We start from the raw sequence: 21,218 nt of genomic DNA, 5'->3' as shown, positions 1-21,218 counted from the left end.
GGTCTTATAGGTTATAGGTGGTCTTATAGATTATCAGTGGTGTTATAGGTTATAGGTGGTCTTATAGGTTATAGGTGGTCTTATAGATTATAGGTGGTGTTATAGGTTATAGGTGGTCTTATAGATTATCAGTGGTGTTATAGGTTATAGGTGGTCTTATAGGTTATAGGTGGTCTTATAGATTATCGGTGGTGTTATAGGTTATAGGTGGTCTTATAGGTTATAGGTGGTCTTATAGATTATCGGTGGTGTTATAGGTTATAGGTGGTCTTATAGGTTATAGGTGGTGTTATAGGTTATAGGTGGTCTTATAGATTATCGGTGGTGTTATAGGTTATAGGTGGTCTTATAGGTTATAGGTGGTGTTATAGGTTATAGGTGGTCTTATAGGTTATAGGTGGTCTTATAGGTTATAAGTGGTCTTCTGTGTCTTGTGATGCTGGGACATGTTATATGTGTGTTGCACCATATGGCGGAGGATATTCTATACCTGCCCACTATTAGTTAGATGCGATTTCCTCCTAATTATCTCCATGAAGTTTCCCGAGTTGTTTCACCAGTATGAGGTTCCTCAGGATTGTGGCGGTGTCTGTCCCCGGCCGGGCCCAAACACCGAGGCTCTTACATCAGTCCTGGCCTCCTGGCAGGCGGCCATCTACAGATATGCAATGGCATGCAGAAGCATGAGAAATACAGAGGAGAAGGAAGCGTCAGACAGGGCAGAATTACTCACAAGAAGCCACAGGTACCAGCGAGCGAGGGGGGGGGGGGAGGAAGCGTACAGGGGAGAGGCGAGGGAGGCGACCAGCACAGACCTATGAGGAGACTGACAGCACAAGACACACAGACCCACACTATCCCCGACCGAGGAGACGCACAGCAAGGAAAGTTACTCACTAAGATTCCTGCAGCGTCTGGATGTAACCTGCGAGGTAAGTCCTATAGAGAGTGCTATAAAGAGTGCCATAAAGTGTGCTATAGAGAGTACTATAAAGAAAGCCATAGAGAGTCCTATAGAGAGTGCTATAAAGAGTCCTATAGAGAGTGCTATAAAGAGTGCCATAAAGTGTGCTATAAAGAGTGCTATAGAGAGTACTATGGATAGTGCTATAGAGAGTCCTATAGAAAGTACTATAAAGAGTCCTATAGAAAGTACTATAAAGAGTCCTATAGAGAGGGCTATAGAGAGTGCTATAGAGAGTCCTATAAAGAGTGCCATAAAGTGTGCTATAAAGAGTGCTATAGAGAGTACTATGGATAGTGCTATAGAGAGTCCTATAGAAAGTACTATAAAGAGTCCTATAGAAAGTACTATAAAGAGTCCTATAAAGTGTGCTATAAAGAGTCCTATAGAGTGTGCTATAAAGAGTGCTATAGAGAGTACTATAAAGAGTGCCATATAGTGTGCTATAAAGAGTGCTATAGATAGTTCTATAAAGAGTCCTATAGAGAGTGCTATAGAGACTTATAGAGAGTCATATAGACAGTGCTATAGAGAGTGCTACAGAGACTTACAGAGAGTACTATATAGAGTCCTATAGAGGGTGCTATAAAAAGTGTTTAGAGTCCTATATAGAGTTCTATAGAGAGTGCTTTAAAGAGTACTATAGAGAGTCTAATAGAGCGTCCTATAGAGAGTCCTCCAGAGAGTGGTACAGAGAGTCCTCTAGAGAGTTCGATTTATTCTGCTGCTATAGAACTTTCTGGCTTTATTGCCATCATGTATAGTCATTTCCTCTTATGAGGAAGACGTTGTCAGTGTTGGAGGGGCCCCCATAAGACCTGAGGATCCCCCGGTGGGCCCCCAGCTTTAGAACTTGCACTCAGACTGACTGACATGTCGTTTCTCACTAGTTCTTCATTGATGGGCCCCCAGGATCATCCCCTCTGGCGGGCCCCAGATACCCCAGGCCTGTCCCTGTGTTACGTGACTTGTCAGTGTGTAATAGTAAGAAATGGAGAACGTTGTTCTGTTTGTTTATGTTACTAAATGCCTTCGCTTATGTCACTATAACAGGAGTATACAGGTATCAGATGGGAGAAAGAAGAAGCACTATACTGATATACTGATATATTTATATACTGTTATACTGATATATTTATATACTGTTATACTTATATACTGATATACTGTTATACTGATATACTGATATACTGAGTGCAGCTGGTCAGGAGCAGGGCGATATGGTGGCAGGGTGTGTGGCGGCCACTTTACATGCATGGCTGTATATAATCTAGGAGCTGTATGTATATATATATATATATATATATATATATATATATATATACACACAAAGAGAAGATGGAGACCGCACTTCCAAAAAGAATTCACACTTTATTCACACCAGATGCTATTTTTGAATTTTATATATATATATATATATATATATATATATATATATATATATATAGGTGCTGTGAATAGATCAGGTTGTTTCCTATAGAGCAGGGATACGGAACCTCGGGCCCCCAGCTGTAGCAAAACTACAATTCCCAACATGCCTGACCATGCCGTCAGGTTCCCCATCCCGGCTATAGAGTGACACCTGCAGATACAACCATTGATCGTAGTGTATGGATTTAAAAGTAACACCGCAGCCGCTGCATGACGCACGCCCACGGGCATCTCTTATACATGCGGCTGCCACAACATTGAGGCTAACCCTTCATAGAGTCTCCGTTGTTCCCCAACAATCATCCACTCTTGGTTTTGGCTTCAGAAACTGCATCAAAAACCTGAATGTTAGAACAGACCCTTAAAGTTCCGCCCCTCAGCAGTTCATGTGTATCTTCTATATATGTGTGTATGGGGGGGGGGGGGGTTGTTACTTTCCTAATGCTCATCCAGGTGTCACATAAGCTATTGGACGGGTAGATATGGACACCACCTTTAGGCTATGTTCACACCTCGCGGTCTGGCAGATATATCTTTGGAGGTCAGTCTTTTGATAATTACTCTATATTACTGTCCAGAGCAGGAGAGGTTTTCTATGGGAGATTTGCTGCTGCTCTGGACAGTTCCTGACATGGACAGAGGTGGCAGCAGAGAGCACTGTGTCAGACTGGAGAGAATACACCACTTCCTGCAGGACATACAGCAGCTGATAAGTACTGGAAGACGGGAGATTTTTAAATAAAAATAAAATACAAATGTCTGACACTTTCTGGCAACAGTTTATTTAGAATATTTGTTTTCACTGGAGTACCCCTTTAAATAGGCACTGTCTTTTGACATGTTGTAGGGACCTGTTCCCAACCGATCACTAGAACGTGCTGAAAGAAGTGCGCACTAAGCGTGTTGTCTCCCAGATCTGTGCCATGTGACCATGTAATGTAAGTCTATGAGACCATCTCAGAGAGAGAAGCACTCAGCTATGCCCTTCTCTCACTTGTTCTAGTGATCAGTCGGGGTCTGAACACAACGATCTTGTCTGATCACAACATTTGACCCATCTGTACGAGTGAAGCGTCTGCTCAATAATTTTCTATGTCCTATTAGTGGAGGGGGACGCTGCAGGAGGCAGCAGCCAGTGACCTAAGGGGTTAATATTTACCTGCAGTCACATTGCTGTGTGTATAGAGCACATGGGATACAGAGGCGGAGGATGACGTTCTTTTCCTTCCCCCTCCTCCCCTGTATACAATGGCTGTGTATGTGCAGGAACAGACGACGACGCAGCCGCCTGTTTCACTAACATCTCGCCTGACGAACATCTCATCTGTATAAAGACACAGGAGGCACTGACCTCGCTCCCCCGGGGATCACAGGAGGCACTGACCTCGCTCCCCCGGGGATCACAGGAGGCTCTGACCTCGCTCCCCCAGGGATCACAGGAGGCACTGACCTCGCTCCCCCGGGCATCACAGGAGGCACTGACCTCGCTCCCCCAGGGATCACAGGAGGCACTGACCTCGCTCCCCCGGGGATCACAGGAGGCACTGACCTCACTCCCCCGGGGATCACAGGAGGCACTGACCTCGCTCCCCCGGGGATCACAGGAGGCACTGACCTCGCTCCCCCGGGGATCACAGGAGGCACTGACCTCGCTCCCCCGGGGATCACAGGAGGCACTGACCTCGCTCCCCCGGGCATCACAGGAGGCACTGACCTCGCTCCCCCAGGGATCACAGGAGGCACTGACCTCGCTCCCCCGGGGATCACAGGAGGCACTGACCTCGCTCCCCTGGGGATCACAGGAGGCACTGACCTCGCTCCCCCAGGGATCACAGGAGGCACTGACCTCGCTCCCCCGGGCATCACAGGAGGCACTGACCTCGCTCCCCCAGGGATCACAGGAGGCACTGACCTCGCTCCCCAGGGGATCACAGGAGGCACTGACCTCGCTCCCCCGGGGATCACAGGAGGCACTGACCTCGCTCCCCCGGGGATCACAGGAGGCACTGACCTCGCTCCCCCGGGGATCACAGGAGGCATTGACCTCGCTCCCCCGGGGATCACAGGAGGCACTGACCTCGCTCCCCCGGGGATCACAGGAGGCACTGACCTCGCTCCCCCAGGGATCACAGGAGGCACTGACCTCGCTCCCCCGGGGATCACAGGAGGCACTGACCTCGCTCCCCCGGGGATCACAGGAGGCACTGACCTCGCTCCCCTGGGGATCACAGGAGGCACTGACCTCGCTCCCCCGGGGATCACAGGAGGCACTAACCTCGCTCCCCTGGGGATCACAGGAGGCACTGACCTCGCTCCCCCAGGGATCACAGGAGGCACTGACATCGCTCCCCCGGGGATCACAGGAGGCACTGACCTCGCTCCCCGGGGATCACAGGAGGCACTGACCTCGCTCCCCCGGGGATCACAGGAGGCACTGACCTTGCTCCCCCGGAGATCCTCCTGCCACAACAATTTAGAGGAAAAATCCCATTAAAGTAGAAAATTCTACTAATCCCAAATATGGGCAATCTGAGCGCGGCAGCCAAAAATATAACCGGGCGTCCGTGCCCAAGAGTTAACACTATGGCTGCCAGCGTGGGTGCGGGGGGATGGGGGGAACTCCAGGAGTAAAACTGGTGGAAAACACGTGTGCGTATATGGAGGCTGCACCCCTATATACATATGTATAGAAGGGATGACATCCGGTATACAGAGAGATTAGTATACAGCACTGCCCAGTATACAGAGAGATTAGTATACAGCACTGCCCAGTATTCAGAGAGATTAGTATAGTATACAGCACTGCCCAGTATACAGAAAGATTAGTATAGTATACAGCAATGCCCAGTATACAGAGAGATTAGTATAGTATACAGCACTGCACAGTATACAGAGAAATTAGTATAGTATACAGCACTGCAAAGTATACAGAGACATTAGTGTACAGCACTGCCCAGTATAAAGAGAGATCAGTATAGTATACAGCACTGCACGGTATACAGAGAGATTAGCATAGTATATGTGGTGTCCCACTAGGGGTATTACTGTTATATACATCCTTTACAAAAGTCTGTACTTTTTGTGGTCTTATTATGATGAAAGTAGTATTAAGAGTTGGCCACTAGATGTCGCTGTATTGTGTATTCGTGTATGGAAGCTGTACAGCTGAAGGATCGTAAAGGGTTATTGTGTTTATGTGTTACCAGAATCTGTAGAATAGTAGGATTTCTGCTTTCTTCTTTCCTATCACCTTTCCTCTCTGTTCTCCTATTGCACTCTGTTCACCCAATCACAGCGCACCTGTAGAGGAATCACACGCTGTAGAGGAAGTTAGTCCCAGGGTGGGGGAGGAGCAAAAGTCTTCTGTCCGGGATGGTGTGGAGGAAGGACGCAAACTAGATAGCTCTCCACATCGGTCCTATCTGGGCCCTGGCCCTCTGCCAGGCCCCCAAGTGATCAGTCTTAGCCAGTACCCCACATGGGTAGGACGCAAGACAGTACACTGTTACCAACCTTCTTAGAAGTATCTACACCAATCACTATGCAGTGTTAAACCTCTTAGGAGAGGACCAGCCGAAAGATAAACTCAACCCACGCCGTGGACAAGGAGAAGTCACAGAGCAGGACAGTATCCACTATAGATCCACAGAGCCAGGAACTGATCCGGGTGGAGCAAAGTTGCAGTAGCCAAGGAACTCTGTCTCACAGAATGGGTGTCAGCAGGAAACCCTCAGCATTCCGCTCAGCCCAGGTAAAAAGGACTGGGGCTTGTGTCACCCATTAGTACGGTTCGGCCAAAGCTAGTGGGCATAAGGTGGTGTGAAGACTAAAGTCAATGGTTAATACACAGGCACAGGTCTTCTTATTATTCTTCTTCTTCTTCTAAGTATTCTACCTCATCCTCCAACATCCCGGCAGAACACAGTACTACATGGGTTGAGACTCTCCCGGCATCCTCCTCTCTGCTACTCTACCTCAGCACAACTCTACCAACATGACAACTCGGGACCCGGCAGGACACTGACCACAGGGGAGAAGGGTACAACCAGCCTTACACACTAAAAGCAGGTGTGCCATCACACCTGTGTGCCCACCTGGCACTGCCGTCACGTGACAACATAATAAGGTCCGGCTGTATCTCGGCCATCCACCATAGGAGTGGTGTCACACTACAACACCTAGCAAGTGACCGGCCGTCCCTCCGATATAACACCTCCAGGGGCACACCATATATACAGCACTGCCCAGTATACAGAGAGATGAATATAGTATACAGCACTGCCCAGTATACAGAGAGATGTGTATAGTATGATTATATATATATATATATATATATATATATTACAGCCACAAATAGACTGGAGACGTCCGTCCTGATGAATGACCCTGATGACTGCAGATGAAACTGATGCTGATAGATGACAGGTCCATATTCCTCCACACATTATCTCATTACAGTCAGAGGAATCCTATTTACATGGTAATACTGATAGAAGAATGGGGGGGGGAGCTGTGCAGGGATACCGGGGTCCGCTCCTCATCCCCAGACCCCGCCATTCTTGGCTGTAATACCAGGGGCAGCCTCGGGGGCGCTGAAAGCAAACACTTTTCTCTGGCTCGATTCCAAGATTTCCCCTTTAAGGGAAGTCCGTGAGTTTTGTGCCATCAAATCGGCTGACAGTCCTATACAAAGGTCAGGAAGGGGAATGTAACGATGGTTCACACTTACAACTTAAATGCCACTGAAAAGGCTGGACACTGTCAAGGCAAGTGCCCAAGAGGTGGGTCTTGTTGGGTAGGTGCCCTGGAGCCTTAGTATTGATAGCCTATTTGTTTACCTAGGAGCTGAGGCTGTGGGACCTGGCACTGAGGCTACAAGGGGCATGGAGCGGACTGCTTCTGGGTCACTTCTTGATGCACTGTGGACGGCTGATCGGCTGGGGGGCCGGTGTCACCGCTCAGACAGTCAACTATTCATAGCCTATTCTGTGGATAGGCTCAATAGTTTTTCCTGGAAAATTCCTTTAAGAGCTTCCCATACCCCTCCTCTCAGTTATGATTGGCAGCTCTAGTGATCTCCTGAGTGGACACTAGAGCTGTCATTTATAACAGGGAAGGGGTGACCAGGTGAGCACTGACTATAGGGAGCCCCGGTACCTAACCACAATACCCCCAATGGATACTTGTTGTGGGGCAGTTGTCAGAACCTTCCTGACCTCTCCGTGGGGCTTATAACTGCTGACTAGGGTCGAGCGAGAGGCCAAACTGTTCAGGTTCATCAAAGTTCTCTGAACCCAAACACTTCAGAAGTTGGTTGCAGCCCTAAGGAGTCCTGGGGAACATGGATACGGCCTCTGGCCTATGGCAGAGTACAGCACAGCCTATGGCAGAGTACAGCACAGCCTATAGCAGAGTACAGTAAGCCTATGGCATATTGCTGTATCCATATTTTACAGGCAGTCTTAGGGCTGACAGATCATTCCCTTTAGGACTGGGGCTACACAACGCAGGTCACACGACCAAAGATCTCCATGTTGCACCGTGTGGATCGCACTGTTACTCCCAAGATCCGTGAATGCAGTCACATTGAGATCCACAAGTGGCCGAGACAGTTACCTGTCACTCACAACTTAAGATATCCGTTTTCCTGCAACTATCATGTTCCCGCCAGCCTAGGTCGCAGTGGTGATCACTCTGCATTGCTGCGATGGTTAGTGAATGGGGCCGAACTGCGACCTAGGCTGGCTGGATCCCCCGGGCCAGGAATGCTGCTGCCATTTGTCACCAGACTGACGTCACCAGCCAGCGGTTCTCCGCATGCCCCCCTCCTGGTCTACCTGCCCACCTATCATACCCTCTCTACAAGACTCATCTCCTCACGCACAGACTCCTAGAAAAAGGTGTCACCACCGGAACGTCGGACAATCGGTCTGTGATTTCTACTTTGCGTCTCCAGTCTATTACTTACATATACGCAGTGGATCATTCAGCTGCAATGCAGAGTGATCTGCAGTGTCCCAGAACATGCAGACTACTACTCCTATTATGGCCATTTCTATTGCTGTGCCCATGCCTGTTCTGGTAAGTGTTTGCACTGCAACTGCTGCTGGTTTTCCCCTAGTATTCTCTGGTAATGTGCATTCTCATGTGTATTCTCATGTATTCCTGTGTATTATTGCATTGTACAGTGGTATGCAAGGCTGTTGATCATGTGACCTGTAACCATGGTTCCTCCAATGGCCGACTAGCTCTGGCCAGGAGCAACCATGTGATCTCCCACTTCCTCCTAACAAGTGAGTCTTCCCCCTGCTTCCAAGCAAGGAGGGTGTGTGTCGTCCCTCTCCTGCCTCAGAGGAGTTGGGCTTCTTCTCTGCAGCTCCCACTTCACCACTAGAAGTGTGGATCAGGTGCTCTGCTATATTCAAGTCTTCGGCTGTATCTGCCTGCTCAAGTGTCCGGAGTCTTCTCTCTCATCTGGGTGTCATTCCGTTATCTCTCCCCATCGCTGCAAGGATTCACAGCAAGTATTACTCTCAAGCGAATCCACCCAGCAACGCTATTTCTCTCATACTCCTACTCCCATCATCCGGCACGTATTCTCACAGCCTATGCAGCACCACTCCTGCTTTATTTGTCAAAGCCTGCTATATACCCGGTTGCATCCGGACAGAACTGTTGCTACTAGTTACCTCATCTATAATAAAACCGCTGTTACTGAACCCTGGCATTGGTGTCCACTAACTGGTGCCCTGACTAGGTGCAGCGAAGAATCGCATGCCCATCATCACCCGCATATTCCACAGACCGGCCCTACAGCTGTGCCGCCCTCAGGCCTATACCGTGACAAGTATAACCCCTGCAGCTGCCCCGGTCATTGCCCGCTCATAACACCAGCACTGCGGAAGTGGCCCCCAGGGGCCAGGGCATCGCAGATCCACGCAGTACGACTAGGCCGCCTTTGGTCTCGCAATCATAAACGGTGCGTAGTCCCAATCTATCTAGTCCACATTCTCCAAGCCGCCGTCGCTGTAGGAAGGCCTACAGAGATCCAGGCTATGGCCTATGGCTGTATCCATGTTTTATTGGCCGCCATGGGGCAGAAGCCAACTTCTCCAGCTGCCGGAAGTCAAAGGCCAGGTGTTTGGTGTTTGGTTCAGGGAACGTTGCAGAACCCTAACAATTCAGCAAGTCCATTCAACTACTTGTAACTAACTTGATCTAGAGCAGAGATGGGGAACCTGTGGCCCTCCAGTTACAAAACTACAATTCCCATCATGCCTGGAGAGCTATAGCCAAGCTTTGGCTGTTCAGGCATGATGGGAAATGTAGTTTTGTAACAGCTGGAGGGCCAAAGGTTCCTCATCCCTGATCTAAAGGGTTACATGAGGAAATCGGCGAACCCTCCCGACCAGGGTGTGAAATTGACCATGATCCAGATGAGGATTTATCCCGATGAGTAATAGGCCTCCCGATGCTTTTGTTCCCCGCCGTCCGGCTGTCACTCGGATACATGCTGCCATGAGAAAAAACAGATGTTTGATGACTAAAAAAAAAATACCTGATACAAAGTGAAGTCATGAACATCTGCTGCTCGGCCACCGGAGCTGAAATCATTGGGAATCTCTGCACGTCTGTCGCCTCAGTCACTACGTGTTGGTTTTACAGCAGTGGCGGATTTACTGCACGTTGCTTTCCTTCTCGGTTACCTATAAAACAAGCTGTACTCTCCTGGCTGCCGCTGCCGGGTGACACAACCTTATGCAGAATTCTACTGTACGTGAGAAAGCGTGGCTGTGTCTCTGGGTGACTAGTCAGGGCGCTTGGTCCTCATGTCGGTCACTCTCATGAAGGTCATCTGCTTTTCTCAGGTCCCGCTAGCTTCATAGATTACAGTAATTGTTGTAATTCCCTCAATATGAAATGCAAGCAGCGTTAAATTGGTATTTCTGCACTGAATACCAAGGGAAACGCAGGGATGTCTGATTTATTCACCCTGGGAGTGTTAAAGGGGTCTTCCAGGGTTACACTAATGGACTGTCCTTAGCATAAGCTATCAAGAGCGGATTGATGGGGGTCTGTGCTCAGGATAGGCTATCAACAGCTGATCCATAGAGGTCTGTCCTTAGCATAAGCTATCAACAGCCAATTCATGGGAGTCTATCCTTAGCATAAGTTATCAACAGCCGATTGATGGGGATGTGTCCTTAGGATAGCCTATTAACATCCTTAGGATAGCCTATTAACATCCAATTGACGTGGGACTGACTTAGGATAGGCTATCAACAGTTGATCAATGGGGGCCTTTCCTTAGCATAAGAAATCAACAGCCCATTGATGGAGGTGTGTCGTCAGGATAGGCTATCAACAGCCGAGCGATTGGGGTCTGTCCTTAACTATACAATGGGGGCCCAAATTCTGGCACCACCAATAAAAGTGTCAGTGACACAATTGCAGCATGTCCCCTTTAGTTGTTTACTATAGGATAGGGCCCCATGGGGACTTTGGTCTTGTGACACATAGATCACAGAGCTGCACTGCGGTGCCACATGTTAGTATATTGCGACATGCAACATAATAAGACTGCAATGCGCTGGATTGTTGCAGCCATGACCTCTATGTAAGTTGCCCATGACCGGCTTAAGGCTTCTTTGACAATTTTTTTAAGACTGGGACTAAATGTTGATTTTGGGCGTGACAAAGGTCGTACAACCAAAGATCGTCGTAACCCGCTGCTGCTCTCTCTTCCCTTCTCCATCTGGCACGGCCATCGAGAAGACATCTCGGCCATAACTCGCCCCCACAGAATCTGTCAGACAAAACATGTTGGGCTCTTCGCTCTAGCACCATCTTCACCTCTATACAAAGTCCCCATCTGTAAAAAGTCCCTTTGTTTCCATATAGTAGTAAGGCCCCTTTGTGCCCCCATATAGTAGTTAGGCCCCTTTGTGCCCCCATATAGTAGTTAGGCCCCTTTGTGTCCCCATATAGTAGTTAGGCCCCTTTGTGCCCCCCTATAGTAATTAGGCCCCTTTGTGCCCCCACATAGTAGTCAGGCCCCCCTTTCTGTGCATCTATATAGAAGTTAGGTAGCAGGTAGCCCCCTCACCCGGTATGTGGTGTCCCCACGGGAGCACTTAAGTGACGTCACTCCTGAGCAGCGCCGGAGCTCTGGGGGAGGGAGCGGCCTCATGTGGCCGGAGGCCAAATGGTTCTGAGGCCACAGGTGTAATTGGCGGGGTGGAGAGCCAATGGCTGGCTTCTGCTCTGCCACTGTTAGTCCTGCATGAAACTGTAAGCGCTGGTGCGGAGCAAGCACCATTTGCTGCACCCTATGCCGGTGGGGGGCAAATGGGGGCGGTCTCGGGACGGACGGGACATCATTGTAAAGTTAGGACCCTCTGGCCGGATCCTGGAGGAAGGTATGAATTCCTCCTGCTACGTAAGGTGGGCCCTGTGATATCACTCACAGGGCCCCCGTGCACCGCTGATCGCTGTGTGTAAATGTCTATCCTGGAGAGTTAACTACAAAGATCAGTCAGCGGGGATGCATAGGGGCCCTGTCATGTGACCTGAGGAAAGTGCCCTATAGTTAAAGGGGTTGTCCGGCGATAAAAAATTATTCACAGAATAACACACATTACAAAGTTATACAACTTTGTAATGTATGTTATGTCTGTGAATGGCCCTCTTCCCCGTGTCCCACCACCCCCACCCGTGTACCCAGAAGTGTGGTGCGCTATACATTACCTGTCACGTGCCGACCACGGTCTCCGATCCTCAGCAGTGACGTCTTCTTCGGGAGGCCAGCGGATCTTCCCGAGTGCCGGCCGCCCTCTGCAGCGTCATCCGAAGCTCAGCCGCGATTGGCTGAGCATAACTGTGCTCAGCCAATCGCGGCTGAGCGGCTGATGACGTGGCCGCGTCATCAGCCGCTCAGCCGCGATTGGCTGAGCACAGTTATGCTCAGCCAATCGCGGCTGAGCTTCGGATGATGCTGCAGAGGGCGGCCGGCACTCGGGAAGATCCGCTGGCCTCCCGAAGAAGACGTCACTGCTGACGATCGGAGACTGTGGACGACACGAGATGCGGTGAGTATAATGCACCACACTTCCGGGTCTAGCGTGGGTGGGGGGAAACACGGGGAAGGGGGCCATTCACAGACATAACATACATTACAAAGTTGTATAACTTTGTAATGTGTGTTATTCTGTGAATAATTTTTTATCGCCGGACAACCCCTTTAAAGCGTCCCTGATTATACAGTGAAACAACCAACCAAAATTGTGTTAAAAGTTGTCTCCTGGAGGGGAGTCCTTTCAAAGCTGCAATCTTTGGGTGCAGTTTCACTGTGGTTTTGTTGACCTTTCCTTTGCTTTCCTGCTGCCGTATTCCCCTTTCCCCGCCGGCAATGTCTCGGTAAATGTTTACAAACCTCCTCAACCATTAAAAAGCTCATTTTTGCACTTTACTTAACATTCAGAGGAGAAGTGAGGGGGAGGGGGGAGAAGCAGGCGTCTTAGCGTATATATGAGGCTCATGCTATAAGAGGGGAGGGGGAGCGGAGAGCAGCGGGAGGGCGCAGCCCATTGGTCGGAGCTTGCGGCACAGCTCAATATAGAGAGAGAAAGAAGTTTAACAGTAATGATATAAGGGAAAAACACATGAATATGCCGGGTACACACAACATCTTCTGTTTCAGTACATCTGATCTGCTTCTGGAGGAGGGATGTACTACCTATATACTGTATACAGCTGTCCGCAGCAGCCACGTGTTATGGCCATCAGATACAATTACTCCTCTGAATACAGAAGTAAAGAAACTAAGAAACACAGATTAATTTTACGTTCTCTATTATATCTGGGGATGTAGTTCACTCCCATAACCAGAGGTCTTCTCTTACATTCTTCCAAAACTACTTGAGACTACAAGAGACTACACTGCTATGGGACAGACAGGAGCTCCGGAACCCTTGTTAACGCCTTATTACACCTGTAATACCCCCAATAATACTCCAGTAGGGGTGAGCAGAGTCGCTGAGCTGTTCGGGTTCAGCAACGTTCTTCAAGCCTGAATATTCAGGAACATTCTTCAAACCTGAACAGTCAGGAACGTTCTCCCAGCCTGGACAGTCAGGAACATTCTCCCAACCTGGACAGTCAGGAACATTCTCCCAACCTGAACAGTCAGGAACGTTCTCCAAACCTGAACAGTCAGGAACATTCTCCAAACCTGAACCAGTCAGGAACGTTCTCCAAACCTGAACAGTCAGGAACGTTCTCCAAACCTGAACATTCAGCAACGTTCTCCAAACCGGAACAGTCAGGAACGTTCTCAAAACCTGAACAGTCAGGAACGTTCTCCAAACCTGAAGAGTCAGGAACGTTCTCCAAACCTGAACAGTCAGGAACGTTCTCCAAACCTCAACATTCAGCAACATTCTCCAAACCTAAACAGTCAGAAACATTCTCCCAACCTAAACATTTAGCCACATTCTCCAAACCTGAACAGTCAGGAACGTTCTCCCAACCTGAACAGTCAGGATCGTTCTCCAAACCTAAAGAGTCAGGAACGTTCTCCAAACCTGAACATTCAGGAACGTTCTCCAAACCTGAACAATCAGGCACGTTCTCCAAACCTCAACATTCAGCAACATTCTCCAAACCTAAACAGTCAGGAACGTTCTCCAAACCTGAATGTTCGCCTTAGGGCAGTATCCAACTCCGGATGCAGAAGTCAATTTCTGAGTACGTTGCTGAACCCAAACATTTCGGCAACTCTGCTCAACACTGTCCACCAGCTCCGACCACCTTAAGAGTAGAGAATCAGTTCATAATTAGGGATTGTTCAGGTCAAGAAAGTTTCCCAACAAGGACAACCAGGTGGACTTCTTATGGCAGTTTAAAGCATAACCTATGAATTTTGAGTACGTTATATGAGCCTTTTGACCACTACTGTCCGGCTCTGTATGAGGAGTCCGATTTTTGACCTATGAGCCCATCTCATGGTTCTCCTCCCTGGCATTACACCACAACCCTGGCATAAATGCCACTTGGGGACACTGTGTTTTTCCCCTCTATATTAATGTGATTACTAATTGCCAGTTTTTGTGATCTCTTCCACACATTGTTCTGCTCAGTGTTACATGTAATTGGCTCATAAACCTCTGCGAGCACATACATCTCCCTCCCGCTGTGCCCAGCCGCCCGCTCTACGCTCTGATAGTGCTGCCAATTCCTAATTCCTGCAATAACAATGACTATTTCTTCATCAGCCGCAGACATAAAGCGCCGGTGTAGCTCTCCTCTGCCCCGCACGATGACTTCTTCCACTATATATTCCCAATCACAGATCCATGCCAATAACAATGCCAACCTACCCTGTAGCTCAGTGTCTCATTCTTATATAAACTCACTCGGCTCTTCCATTGCTCTCCATATTTTACGACTTTCCAAATTTGCGTCATATATTTTTGGAGTGTGAACCGCGGCGCAGGGACTGACCAGTGGATACGCGGATAGTATATATCGCCCCGAACCTGCGTTCAGCACATCCCGGTTACTTCATGGATGTTCAAAGGAAAACTCCCAAAAAAGTCATTTACTAAAAGAAACTCTGTATTTGTAGCCGGTACAAACCATCACAAGCGGTGCTGCCCTGTGTGTCCTGATCTGGTCTATCACGGCCGTCACTGGCCCATGTGTGGGATCCGATCTGACAGGTCACCTCCTCGTAGATATCTGTAAGCCGTGGTCTCATAGTGTATCTATAAGGACACACAGTATGTCTATAAGTATATAGTATATCTATACACTGTATGGCTATGTTCACACAACGTATGTTTTGCATAAATCCCGGATCACAGAACGGCCGGTGTTACTGAAAATCATCCCGGACAGTACTGGCCAAAGCCGCATGCTCCATTGTGTGATCTGAATAAATAGCGGACGCAGAAAACGGACATGTCAATTTTTTGTGCGACCAGATGAAATCCCGGCCGGAGAGTATACACATAGTAAATTTATACATACACATAGTATACACTCAGGTCGGGATTCCATCTGGCCGCACAAAAAATTGACATGTCCGTTTTCTGCATCCGCTATTCATTCAATAGCGGCCGCAGAGAACCTGTCAGATCAGACAATGGAGCGTGCGGCTCCGGCCAGTACTGGCCAGGATGATCTTCAGTAACACCGGCCGTTCTGTGACCCGTCCAGGTCATAGAGGGGCCGGTGTTATACGTAGTGTTAACCCGGCCTATATCTGTAAATATATAGTATATCCATACACAGTATATCTATAAATATATAGTATATCCATAGACAGTAAGGCTATGTTCACATTTGGTAAGAGACCGGTCGTTCCGTGACCCGGCTGGCTCACAGAACGGCCGGTCCCTGCAAAGATCATCCCGGCCGGTACCGAAGTGATCTCTCCGGCCACAGTGCTCTGATGTGGGAGCATCAGCGCGCGCCCGCATCATAACTCCTCATAGCACACAATGAAGCAAGTGGCCGGAGCCGCTCGCTTCATTGTGTGAACCGACATGGGTTTCTACAGCCGACATGTCAGTTCATTGCGGCACCGCGAGGGATCCCGGCCGGAGCGTATACGATGTGTATACGCTCCAGCGGGATCCCATAAAAAACCATGCGGCGTGTTCACCTGTACAAAGTACAGCCGTTGTTGCGGATGGCAACAACGGCCGTACTTTTACGTAGTGTGAACATAGCCTTTATCTGTAAGTATATAGTATATCCATACACTGTATATGCATAAGTATATGGTATATCTATACACTGTATATCTGTAAGTATATGGTATATCTATACACAGTATCATAATTAATCTGTAAGTATACTGGGTAAATAACTTTATTGGCCTCTCTACCTTCTCCTTTCCTAATGTTTGGGCACGTTTAGGGTTTAGGCGTCATTCCTCATCCACCGACCTCATCATCTTAGTATTTCTGTGACTAAACATAATGGCAGCTATTTTCCATATTTACTCAGATTAGCGGTAGAGAAAGCTGGAATTGTTCAGTAATTGTATTCCTTACATGTGTATTAAAGAGAAATGCAGAATGTATGGTAATGAGTCACAGTATGAGACGTGCGCCATATCCCCCATAGTATGAGCCATGCACCATATCCCTCATAGTATGAGACGTGCGCCATATCCCCCATAGTATGAGCCATGCACCATATCCCTCATAGTATGAGCCGTGCACCATATCCCCCATAGTATAAGCCATGCATCATATCCCCCATAGTATGAGCCGTGCACCATATCCCCCATAGTATGAGCCGTGCACCATATCTCCCATAGTATGAGCCATGCACCATATCCCCCATAGTATGAGCCGTGCACCATATCCCCCATAGTATGAGCCGTGCACCATATCTCCCATAGTATGAGCCGTGCACCATATCTCCCATAGTATGAGCCATGCACCATACCCCTCTGGCAGTTTGAGCCATGCACCATATCCCACATAGTATGAGCCATGCACCATATCCCACATAGCATGAGCCATTCACCATATGCCCCATGGTATGAGCCATGCACCATAACCCACATAGTATGAGCCATGCCCAATATTCTCCATAGTATGAGCCATGCACCATATCCCCCATAGTATGAGCCATGCACCATATGCCCCATGGTATGAGCCATGCACCGTAATCCTCTGGCAGTATGAGCCGTGCACCGTACCCCTCTGGCAGTATGAGCCGTGCACCGTACCCCTCTGGCAGTATGAGCCGTGCACCGTACCCCTCTGGCAGTATGAGACATGCACCGTATTCCTCTGGCAGTATGAGCCGTGCACTATATCCCACATAGTATGAGCCATGCCCAATATTCTCCATAGTATGAGCCATGCACCATAACCCACATAGTATGAGCCATGCACCATGTGCCCCATGGTATAAGCCGTGCACCGTACCCCTCTCGCAGTATGAGCCACGCACCGTACCCCTCTCGCAGTATGAGCCATGTACCGTACGCCTCTCGCAGTATGAGCCATGCACCGTACCCCTCTCACTGTATGAGCCACGCACCGTACCCCTCTCGCAGTATAAGCCATGCACCGTACCCCTCTTGCAGTATGAGCCATGCACCATACCCCTTGCAGTATGAGCCATGCACCGTACCCCTCTGGCAGTATGAGCCATGCACCTTATCCCCCTCGCAGTATGAGCCGTGCACCGTACCCCTCTCGCAGTATGAGCCATGCACCATACCCCTCTCACTGTATGAGCCATGCACCGTACCCCTCTCACTGTATGAGCCATGCACCATACCCCTTGCAGTATGAGCCATGCACCATACCCCTCTCGCAGTATGAGCCATGCACCATACCCCTCTCACTGTATGAGCCATGCACCATAACCCTTGCAGTATGAGCCATGCACCGTACCCCTCTCGCAGTATGAGCCATGCACCGTACCCCTCGCAGTATGAACCATGCACCGTACCCCTCGCAGTATGAGCCATGCACCGTACCCCTCTGGCAGTATGAGCCATGCACCATATCCCCCTCGCAGTATGAGCCGTGCACCGTACCCCTCTCACTGTATTAGCCATGCACCGTACCCCTCTCACTGTATGAGCCATGCACCGTACCCCTCTCACTGTATGAGCCATGCACCATACCCGTCTCGCAGTATGAGCCATGCACCGTACCCCTCTGGCAGTATGAGCCATGCACCGTACCCCTCTGGCAGTATGAGCCATGCACCGTATCCCCCTCGCAGTATGAGCCATGCACCGTATCCCCCTCGCAGTATGAGCCATGCACCGTATCCCCCTCGCAGTATGAGCCATGCACCGTATCCCCCTCGCAGTATGAGCCATGCACCGTACCCCTCGCAGTATGAGCCATGCACCTTACCCCTCGTAGTATGAGCCATGCACAGTGCTGACGACTTCTCTCCGTATGTTTTGGCATTTAATGACTTTTTTGTATTATTCTTTCTTTACACTTGGCAGCCGCATGTTACACAATGTAAATGAATGAACTCGTATCAGGGCCGGCGTCAGCACAGGGCTTAGCCAGGCAAGTGTCGGGGCCCCAGTGCCTCCAGGGGCCCAAAGAGGGAGAGAGCCCAGTGTTCTGATGTTTAGAATGCTGGCAGCGGCACCGTGCTATAACCACGCCGCTCTGAGGACGCCGGTTACACACAGGATTATATACCCGTGTATCGTCCTCCTGTATACCCCTCTGGAATGTATTGACCCACTGGGACAAGAGCCATGAATAAGGACCTCTCAGTGCGAAACACGTTGGATATTTTATGATGAATATCCATTAAAGTTTTGGATTTTATGAAAGCTGAAGAGCATTATGGAGTTTATCTATTGGAATATTCATAGCTTGGAGTCCTGAGGCTTCTCGGTGCTGATTCATTGATGGTCAGACTGATCTAACCAGGATGGGGGGGGCTGATCTAACCAGAATAGGGGAGCTGATCTAACCAGGATGGGGGGGCTGATCTAACCAGGATGGGAGGCTGAACTAACCAGGATGGAGGGGGCTGATCCAACCAGGATGGAGGGGGCTGATCTAACCAGGATGGAGGGGGCTGACCTAACGAGGATGGAGGGGGCTGATCTAACCAGGATGGAGGGGGCTGACCTAACCAGGATGGAGGGGCTGATCTAACCAGGATGGAGGGGCTGATCTAGCCAGGATGGAAGGGCTGATCTAACTAGGATGGAGGGGGCTGATCTAACCAGGATGGGGGGGGGGGCTGGTCTAACCAGAATAGAGGAGCTGATCTAACCAGGATGGGGGGGGGGGAGCTGGTCTAACCAGAATAGGGGAGCTGACCTAACCAGGATGGGGGGGCTGATCTAACCAGGATGGGGGGGGCTGATCTAACCAAAATGGGGGGAGGCTGATCTAACCAGGAAGGGGGGGGGGGCTGATCTAACCAGGATGGAGGGGCTGATCTAACCAAAATAGGGGGGGGGCTGATCTAACCAGGATGGAGGGGCTGATCTAACCAATATAGGGGGGGGGCTGATCTAACCAGGATAGGGGGGTGATCTAACCAGGATGGGGGGCTGATCTAACCAGGATGGGGGGGGGGGCTGATCTAACCAGGATGAGAGGCTGTTCTAACCAGGATGGGGGGAGGGGGCTGATCTAACCAGGATAGGGGGGGTGATTTAACCAGGATGGGGGGCTGATCTGACCAGGATAGGGGGGGTGATCTAACCAGGATGGGGGGCTGATCTAACCAGGATGGGGGGGGCTGATCTAACCAGGATGGGGGGGGGGGGGCTGATCTAACCAGGATAGGGGGCTGATCTAACCAGGATGGTCAGTCAGTAAAGTGTGTGTGTCAGTCAGTAATGTGTGTCAGTAATGTGTGTGTGTCAGTCAGTAATGTGTGTGTGTCAGTCAGTAATGTGTGTGCCCTTCAGTAATGTGTGTGTGTCAGTCAGTAATGTGTGTGTGTCAGTCAGTAATGTGTGTGCCCTTCAGTAATGTGTGTCAGTAATGTGTGTGTGTCAGTCAGTAATGTGTGTCAGTAATGTGTGTGTGTCAGTCAGTAATGTGTGTGTTTGTGTATGTTAGTGATTGTGCACAGTGGATGGATGAGGGTCCCACAGATACCTGGAGCCATCCCTGACTCCTATATTCCTCCCAGTCTCCTGTCTGCCCCGTCCCTCATCTGCATGTTGTGGTTCTGAATGTTATTGCCCCCTTTACCCTTCACTTTAGCACGTTATACTGAGACCCCGCTGTCCAGAAGCAATATATGGTCCCCGCAAGTTGTAATTTACCTCTATAAAAAAATCTGCTGCTGTATGTCCTGCAGGAAGTGATGCATTCTCTCCAGTCTGACACAGTGCTCTCTGCTGCCACCTCTGTCCATGTCAGAAACTGTCCAGAGCAGGAGAGGTTTTCTATGGGGATTTGCTGCTGCTCTGGACAGTACCTGACATGGACAGAGGTGGCAGCAGAGAGCACTGTGTCAGGCTGGAGAGAATACACCACTTCCTGCAGGACATACAGCAGCTGATAAGTACTGGAAGACTGGAGATATTTTAATAGAAGTAAATTATATATATAACTTTCTGATACCAGTTGATTTTAAAGTAAAAAAAGAAAATCCCCTTTAAATTTACATTAGTATAGCAGCAGGTCAGTGAGACCTTGACACCCCCACACGGACGCTCTCCCTAGTGGGTTCGCACTAGTATAGTGTCCTTCCTGATAACGCTATCATAGCGCGGCCTTGAAATCCTCAAGAATGAAGAAAGATAAGATTCCACAAAGAAACAAAAGCAGAAACCCAAATATCCCGTCAGCTCGCTGTCCAACAATGGTGGCCGGATGGACGGGGTAAGGGAGACCCCCACCTGCGGGATCAGCCGCCTCTTACAGAGCATACTCGATAATCGGTGAGTAAGAAGGGTCACCCCCGACCCCTATCTCCACCATCACCATCTGTCAGTGGAGTAGCGGGAGGCCCCCCATACACTGTATGCTGACAGCACAATGTGTATCAGAAGACCCCCATACACTGTATGCTGACAGTACAATGTGTATCAGGAGACCTCCCATACACTGTATGCTGACAGTACAATGTGTATCAGGAGGCCCCCATACACTGTATGCTGACAGTACAATGTGTATCAGGAGGCCCCCATACACTGTATGCTGACAGTACAATGTGCATTGGGTGACCTCCATACACTGTATGCTGACAGTACAATGTGTATCAGGAGGCTCCCATACACTGTATGCTGACAGTACAATGTGTATCAGGAGGCCCCCATACACTGTATGCTGACAGTAAAATGTGC

The 21,218-nt window shown here is 49.4% G+C and overlaps 1 long non-coding RNA gene across 1 annotated transcript in view; it reads left to right on the top strand.

Annotated features, from left to right (window-relative positions):
* Positions 1 to 814: 814 nt before the first annotated feature.
* LOC138799931 (uncharacterized) overlaps positions 815 to 21,218 on the top strand; it is a 50,045-nt gene continuing 29,641 nt past the window's right edge. The window contains exon 1 of the long non-coding RNA XR_011364332.1: positions 815 to 932. This is a non-coding gene — a long non-coding RNA (uncharacterized lncRNA). The remainder of the gene's footprint in view (positions 933 to 21,218) is intronic.

This window comes from Dendropsophus ebraccatus, chromosome 8 (assembly GCF_027789765.1).
Source record: "Dendropsophus ebraccatus isolate aDenEbr1 chromosome 8, aDenEbr1.pat, whole genome shotgun sequence".
Classification (NCBI taxonomy): Eukaryota; Metazoa; Chordata; class Amphibia; order Anura; family Hylidae; genus Dendropsophus; species Dendropsophus ebraccatus.
Note: the sequence above shows the minus strand (reverse complement) of the source record. Positions and strands in the feature narration are given on the sequence as shown.